This window comes from Lipotes vexillifer, unplaced genomic scaffold, assembly GCF_000442215.2.
Source record: "Lipotes vexillifer unplaced genomic scaffold, Lipotes_vexillifer_v1.1 scaffold1330, whole genome shotgun sequence".
NCBI classification, from domain to species: Eukaryota; Metazoa; Chordata; class Mammalia; order Artiodactyla; family Lipotidae; genus Lipotes; species Lipotes vexillifer.
The window spans coordinates 378,393-386,971 of record NW_006787533.1 but is presented as its reverse complement, the minus strand read 5'-3'; the positions used below and the strand labels follow the sequence as shown (position 1 = coordinate 386,971).

Below are 8,579 nucleotides of genomic sequence, written 5' to 3'. Positions count from 1 at the left end.
TTCCCTACAAATTTTAGTATAGTACAGTTCAACATCCTTCATGTCTCATTTGACCTTTTCAGTGTCTCCTTAGAAAAGCTGTTTTTATAAAAATTTCAAGAGCTTAATCAATATTCCCTAGTTTCTTTATAATTACTGTGACATACAAATAATTATCTGCTAAAGTGAATATTATGTCCTCATCCTTGTGGATTTTCTGTTCTTCCCTGGGGAACTGATCTAACCATACCAGATCTTTATTTTTCCATGATTTGTCTGTTACTTGAGCATTTCTCCAACGTTGCCTTCATGCTCTTCAAGAAATCCTGCATCTTTTGCATGACTTGCAATTTCAACTTGCAATTGATGGTATTAAATTCAGGTAGCATTGTCAGATATTAACAACTTCAGACAGTCATCTGGGAATCAACTAAAGAGCAAGACCTTGACCTTTTGAGAAGGGATAGAAGCTAGTGTTAAACAGAGAACAGATGGCTGTTCGTGTGCATACTCATTTTATAAATGGTCAGTTCATTAGTCCGTGACCTATGTTCATGCTATGATGAAAGAATCAAATTGAAAAGAAATTTTCCAAATTTGGAAAATAGTCTTCCTCACTTAAAATCATGTATCAAGGCTTTTCTTTGAGAAAGTATCCATTTGCTTAACACCACAACAGAGGGCCATTAGTAATGTTATTCAGTCTTTCTGATTTCAGGCTTTTTCAGAAAACTTATTGAAAACTGTTTCTAAATATATGTCCAAGGGTTAAAAAAGAAAAAAAAAAAAAAGAGAGAGAGAGAAAGAAAGAAATAGAGTTGCCAGCCATGACTACACATATTTTGTTTTCAGGCACAGTTAAAGGGCAGGTTTCCTCTTTGTAGTAACATGTGAAGAAAGAATAAGGAAATTGAAAAGGTGTTAAAAATATAGTAGATTCACTTTGTGGACCCACTGTAATCAGAAACTAATTAGCATCCATCTCTATTAAGTTGGGCATATAGGGAAGCTATAGAAAAATCAGTACAAATCATTCTTTTGTTTTGATGACATCATTTTGAATCTAATAAATAATTGACATTTGATAGTTGAGATCATGCCTATGAGTCATTTATTTTTGCATCTATGAAGCTCCTTTTTGAAGCTGAGTAACCCCATAATTAAATTGTCATTTAAAGAAACAATAACCACAGCAGGTAGTCAAATGATCAAGAGACTCAAATGACATGTGGTAAAGCAAGACTGATATTTTTAATTTAAGAGGACTCCACAGTTAACTTATAGCATTAATGACATTAAATGTATCGTTTGCTGTTGTGTTCCTGTTAAACTCCAGCAGAAATATATGTTAACCTTAAATGTATTTTGAAGTTGTTCTATTTTTAATGATCAGAAAAACTAATAGCATCTGCCAGTTAGTATAATGAAATGATAACAAAACTCATCTAATCTTCAACACTTTTTGTGTTATAGTATACATATTCAAGATACATTTCCAGTAGGTGGCATTCCACTTTCAAATAGAGTTGGAAACTGTATAAACATTGGATCCAATTTAACATTTTAAATGTTTTCAAAAGTTGAGGGATGTCTGAATATTTAATTTTTTCCTTCCACTGTCCTAAGAGATATAGTTAAATACAAGGAGAGACAACTGTTCCATTGACTAATATGAATTAATGAAGAGAAAATATAAAATTTGATATCAGGGTCACTAGTCCATATCAAACAGATTTTGGAAATAAGGTAAATTATTCCCTCCCTTTCAGTTGTCTTCAATGTAATATCATATGGCTGCCTTACTCCTGTGAATGTGCTCCATTGCTGGATCCTGACTAGTCTGGTACCTTTTTACTCCAGAATCCTCCAGAATCCTTATTCTGAAAGTCCCAGACTAAAAGCGTACTGCTTAAACCTGCTAATATTTCTAGCTACCGTCTTCTCATTCCCTTTGCTATCCAAACTCCTGTAACATGGCCACTCCACTTACTGCCTCGTTTATCTGTCCCATTCTCTTCTTAGCGTTTTGCTAAATGGTTCTTTTTCTCACCCTACTGCTTGGTGAAACACTTTTTGAGAGATCCCCTGAATCTTATTAAAATACTGAATGGTTGCCTCTTAGCCTTTATGCTGAATGACTTCTCTTTGTCGCAGCAATGATACCACAAAAAGAATACTGAAAACTTGATTTCAGTCTTGACTGTGCCACACACAACTGACGATGTGACCCCAGACAGATTATAATACATCAGAATACTGTTAAAGATTAAATACTGTACATGTACATAAAATATATTATTCATGGCCATCCATTTCTCCTTGAAATCTTTTTTTCATTAGATTCTGCAATGTTGATTTGTCTTATTCCTTAATTATTGTCTTTACTAGCTTTCCTCACCCTGCCACCCTACCATTGGTCCATCCCAAGACTGTTGGTCCATCCCAAGACGCTCGTTCCACACATGGTTGATGAACTCATCCATTTCAATTCAAGATGAATCTTCCTAAAACACAACTAATTTATGATATTTTACCTAAAACCTCCAGTTAAAACCCTATTACTACAGAATGGATATACAGTCTTCCAACTAGGATTCCAAGCTCCCTGTCATATGGCCCCAGCCTATATTTCCCATTCTATCTCCCCAAATTCCTTGTGTCACCAATCACTTATAGTTCTAATGAGAACTACTTTCCTCATTCTCTTCTGCTTCTATTCTTTTGCTTCTGCTATTTTCTCAGTTTCTTCTTCTTCTATCCCTCATCCTCTGCTTGCCCAAATCATATGTAACTTTATAAAGCTCATCTGAAATACCAGGCTCTCCTGAATAATTGGAATTCAGTATAATCTTTCCTTTAGCTCAGCATAATCCCTGATTTGTACTTTTTCTTCTGTACAAAACTCTCAACCCAGTGTTTTGTGTTCTAGTTAATTACCATCCCAGATATGATTATAGAAGCTCCTTGAAATCAGTGAGGATGTTTCATGCATTTTTTGATAAGGTCTAAGTAGAGGGGGTATAATTCAGTGTCTAATATATAGTAACAAATGAAGAAATATTCAGAATGGATATTCTGAATGTTTTGTTCTATTATGGGAAGATAGGCTTAACTCTTTGAAAACAAATGTTTTAAAAAATTAATATTTACTGAATTATTTTAGATTTTAATATTAAAGCTATGAATTAATGTAGCCACTGGGTCACTGATTTTTTAATAATAGCTATATTGAGACATAATTCACATATAAAATCCAGCCTTTTAAATACACAATTCAGTGATTTTAGTATATTCAGAGTTATGTAATCATCTGAACTATCTAATTTTAGAACATTTTCATCACCCCCATAGAAACCCCATACCTATTAGCAGTCACTCCCCATTTCTACCTCCCATGTACTCTTGGCAATTGCTAATCTAGTTTCTGTCTCTGTAGATTTGCCTCTTCTTCTGGACATTTCATATAAATAAAGTAATACAATATAGTCTTTTGTGAGAGGCTTCTTTTACTCAGCATAATATTTCCAGGGGGTCATTCATGATGTAGCAAGTGTCAGTACTTATTGCTTTTCCTGACTGAAAAATATTCCACCAAATGGATCTGCCTCATTTTGTTAATTAATTTGTCAGTTGATGAACATTTGGTTGTTAAATCACTGATTTTTAAAACCGAAAAGGAACCCAGTGATTATTTACTCAAATGCTCTCCTTTCATGCACATGAAACTAAAGCTCAAAGAGGTACTCCTAGACCTTTATCTAGATACTTATTGTTTCTTATTATTTTAGATGCTAGGTTGATACAATATGATGCAAGCATTCATTCATTCTTTTATTCATTCTTCCATATAGTTAATAGTCTGAGAGCCCCAAGTCCTTACAAGTCTGGGTAGCAAAAACAGTTATGGTCCTTGTCCTTATGAAGCTTACAGTCCAGTGGGGAATAAGTTTATAATCAAATAATCATAAATAAATGCAAAATTAGAAATATGATGAGGGCTGTGTAGGAGAGATTCATGAATTGACCTTGTCAGGGAGGATAATTTAGCTGTGATCTTTGAGTAAGTGATAATTAAGTAGGCAAAGAGGGCAGAAAAGAGCATTCCAAGTGGAGCAAAAGCACATGCAAAGAAATGCCTTGTGGCTATAGGAGCATGGCATATAAGTGGGGGATGCCAGGAGGCCAGTGTAACAGGAGAACTGAGGGGAAGGGGAGCATGGTATAAAATGAGGCTGGAGCGATAAATAAAGCCAGGTATTCCAAGACAAGGAAATGGTTTTGGTCTTTTTCCTAAGAGCACTGGACCATTGAAGTATTTTAATCCCCCGGGTAATGCAAGCAAAAAGAAACTGGGCATTGCCTACATTTCTCTCCTAGGGCTTAGTTGCATTACAAACTATCAAACTTGCTGGGTAATACATATCTGCTTTGCCAAAACTTGTGGTAGAATTTAATGTGGTAGCATTTAAAGTTTGCTTTTACCGAATTCCTTGTTATCCAAAGTAGAAACTTGTGTTCTTTTCACAGAATGAACAGCCTCCTTATTAGAATTTTCCAATTCAATTTTGTAAAGAATTATTCTTTCCAATCCTCCTACAGGATAAGCAATCAAAGCTATTTGAGAGGGAATAAATAGGTATTTAAATGTCACATTTATTTTTCCATTGCACAATTACCATGTTTTAGAGCTGTAAAATCTAGAGTACAGAAATAGTTCTCTAAACAGCAAATGGTTAATACCAAATTCTTTAGCCTAAATACTTTTAACTTGGGGTCCATTGCCTCCCAGGAAGTATATGAATGGGACCCAGGAAGCCTTTATACAAATAAAGGTCATGCCTACATGGGTGTGATCCAAAGCTTTCATTAAATTTTAGAGTCTATCATGCACAAAAAGCTAAAAATCAGGCTTTTTAACAAGAGAAACAATCCATATATTATTAGGAAAAAATATTGGGGCTTATTTTGTATCACTTATAGAAGTTAAAGCCTGTACAGTTAAAGACTGACAATAACAACATTTAAACTAAGCTAATATCTTGAGAACAATATTCTTATTTTTTTAAAACTGATGTAGTGACAGTCAGAATAATCATGATTATACCAATAGGATTAATTCTCTATTATATAGCAGTTATTCTCAAATTGTGATCTCCAGATCACCCTCCTAGGGATCGTACTGAGCACTTGTGAGGGGATATAGATTCCTGGACCCACTCCAGACCTCTGGAGTCAGAATCCCTAGAATGGAAGCCAAGAATCTGATTTTTTTTTTTTTTTTTTTTTTTTTTTTGCGGTACGCGGGCCTCTCACTGTTGCGGCCTCTCCCATTGCGGAGCACAGGCTCCGGACGCGCAGGCCAAGTGGCCATCTCACAGGCCCAGCCGCTCTGCGGCATGTGGGATCTTCCCGGACCAGGGCTCGAACCCGTGTCCCCTGCATCGGCAGGCGGACTCTCAGCCACTGCGCCACCAGGGAAGCCCAAGAATCTGAATTTTTAACCAGGATCCCAGGTGACTGTGATGTCTACCCATGTTTGTAAAGTGCTAAAAAACATAGTAAGTAGCAATACTCTTTCTCTGTTCAGTGTTTTGATAAACCAGCCTCACCCAATTCATTAGGTATAGTAGTAATGGTACTAGTACCCAATACTACTACCATGTAACAAACACTGAATATGTATCAGAAACTTTCCCTAACCTACCCCTAGTTCTTAAAGCCATTCTGCAGGGAAGTAGATATTATTATCCACAATATTTAGATGAAGAAATTAAGTAACTTGGTACATAGGGGTCTTGCTGGCTCCAAAGCCTTTTTTACCACTCTGTCAAGTAGCCCCTTGCTGTGACTGCTATAATAGTGACCCACTGCAATAAGTATCCAGAGAAAAGAAAATGAATGGAGTTATATATGAGTCTGACAACCCCAGTCAACATCCACTGAAGTCCACGGTCATCAACAAAATTGCAGATTTGTAATAAACAAAGTATAACACATGAGCCTCTTTTGCCAAGTACAACTGGCTGACACATGTCTAACAGAAGCTTCCAGAGGTAACACTTTATAGGCAGGAATAGTGTGAGTATAAGAAAATTGCTTCCAGTTTTAACAATTTAGCAAGCAGAAAATATACAGGAAAACCAAGCCTTACATCATGTAAAGTGACCTTAAAATCTACCAGCATGTATCAGCATCGAACAAAAAAAAAGAAAAAAAAAGGAAGAAAGCTCTGTGTAACCCAGTAAAGGTGCTGGAAGAGAGGTCTGTGGGGCTTCTTTAAAACATGAGCTTTTATCAGATTTTTGCCTGAGGTTGATAAATCAGTGATATGTGTGTGCTGTATCACCTGAAGTATGCTTTATTTCATTCAACACCTTCATTGGGCATTAATAATTAAATTACTCAAATTTTTAAAATCCTCACAATCATCTATTTTATAGGCTTGTACTTGAGAAGAGTTCAAATCTCTTTGCTAATCTAATAAATATAATTTAATCAATTCTTGAAATTTTGACAGTGACAAAAAAAATTTCTAATTATTATTTCAGTTGTAATTTTTAAAATGTTGGCATTTCAGTTATGAAATTATCAGATTAAAAAATTTAATGTGACTTTTAAGGAGGTTCTCTTAAAATGACAATGATTTCTTTGAAGATACCTTCACAGTCTATTTCTTTGGGGTGAAAAGAATTTTAATTATTTAATTAATTATTTAAGAGAAATGACTGTTGGTTTGTATAATGGGGGTACTCACAGGACAGGCTGCTGGACTTCACTGTGTTAGGAAGATCCTGAGAGATGGGGGTGGTCAGTGGGATTGGGGGGAGAGTAGACTGGCACGTGGAGTTAGACCACCCTAAGACTGCAAGACTTTTTAGTGTACTTATGGGAAGCCACAATTTTAAAAAGATAATAAATTCAGAAAATTTTTTATTTTATATTGGAGTATAGTTGATTAACAGTGTTGTATTAGTTTCAGGTATACAGCAAAGTGATCCAGTTATACACCTTTAAAGTTGCAATAATTTTGTTTAAAGACTGTTGCCTCTTCATTGGCCTAGAGTAGCTCTAAAAACCACTCTCAGAGTATGAGGGTAAAACCTTACCTCTGAAGCAAACTTCTGTGCCTGCAAATACCAAAGGTGGCTGATGTGGTCCCAGGGGAACCCAAGCAAGGCATCAGCAGCCCTCACATTTCCTTTGGAACAACAGTAATTAGAGCAGCTGGAATATTTGCAATCTCATTGGCTCACTTGCTGTTTTTTTTTTAATGCTTAGACTTTAATCTTATTTTCATATGTTTCTGTATAAATCAGACACATATGGCTTGATTATAAATGGTAAGTGGCCACTAGGAGCTTTAGATAAAAGCCTTTCACTAACATGCAGTGCTTGGGTTCTCTGCTATCTGGCTCCAGTCCTGCAGTCCCTCTCTCTCTGTGCCCCTCCTCCTGTGTTGATTTCTGCTCTCCTCTTCCCTCCATTCCTACTGCCCTTCAACTCAGTGGTGTCTATTTATTTACTTAAATCTAAGCCAGTTAAATAAAGCATAATAATAGAACACCCTCCTGAAAAGAGCAGAAAGGAGGGAAATTACATGGCCACCAACAGAATAATAGAAGAGGGGGAGAAAATGCTTTAAAGAGCTCCCCAGCAGATGATCTGCCTCCTCCTTTGCCTCCTATTTACAGGGAGGCAAACTCTTTTTTTTTTTTAATATATTTATTTATTTATTTATTTTTGGCTGCATTGGGTGTTCGTTGCTGTGTGCGGGCTTTCTCTAGCTGCAGCCAGCGGGGGCTACTCTTCCTTGCGGTGCGCGGGCTTCTCATTGCAGGCTTCTTGTTGCAGAGCACAGGCTCTAGGTGCGTGGGCTTTGGTAGGTGTGGCACGCGGGCTCAGTAGTTGTGGCTCGCGGGCTCTAGAGCGCAGCCTCAGTAGTTGGGTCACACGGGCTTCGTTGCTCCGCAGCATGTGGGATCTTCCCGGATCAGGGCTTGAACCCATGTCCCCTGCATTGGCAGGAGGATTCCTAACCACTGCGCCACCAGGGAAGCCCTGAAACTGTTTTTTTTTTTTTTTTTTTTTTTAATAGCATCTCCATGCCAAGTCCTCCCCTTTTGTTTGGTGAAATCTTAATGATTTATCCTTGTGTGTTTTAATATTTTTAAGATTATTGATGGGACATATCATGCATGCATAAATATTGTTATAGAATTTCCAGAACACCTTGGAGAGCTAATATAGCAGATTCGGATACCTTTCAAGGCTAGCTTTTATTTTGATAACATTCTCTCAGCAAGCAAGTAATATTCTCACTCCATTAAGAAATCTTCACTTTTTAAAATAGGTCATTACTGGCAATTTCTTTAGTAATAAAATGTTGGCTGCCACTGTTAAGAAAATAACTTGAGGAGGAAAAGAAGATATTTCAAATTAGCATTACAGAAGGGGGAGGGGTGGGTGGCAACTTAGTCCACACCGTGCTAATTAAGTTATCACAGGTTGCCTCTTGAACAATATGCAGCAAAAGATGAAGGACCTGAATCAGCTGGAGATCACCCTTAATTGTAAACTCCTCCCCAACACTCCAGTAAGTT

The 8,579-nt window shown here is 36.8% G+C and overlaps 1 protein-coding gene across 5 annotated transcripts in view; it reads left to right on the top strand.

Moving 5' to 3' along the window:
- Nucleotides 1–8,579, top strand: part of MAP2 (microtubule associated protein 2) — a 217,838-nt gene that overhangs the window by 90,838 nt on the left and 118,421 nt on the right. The window lies entirely within an intron of this gene.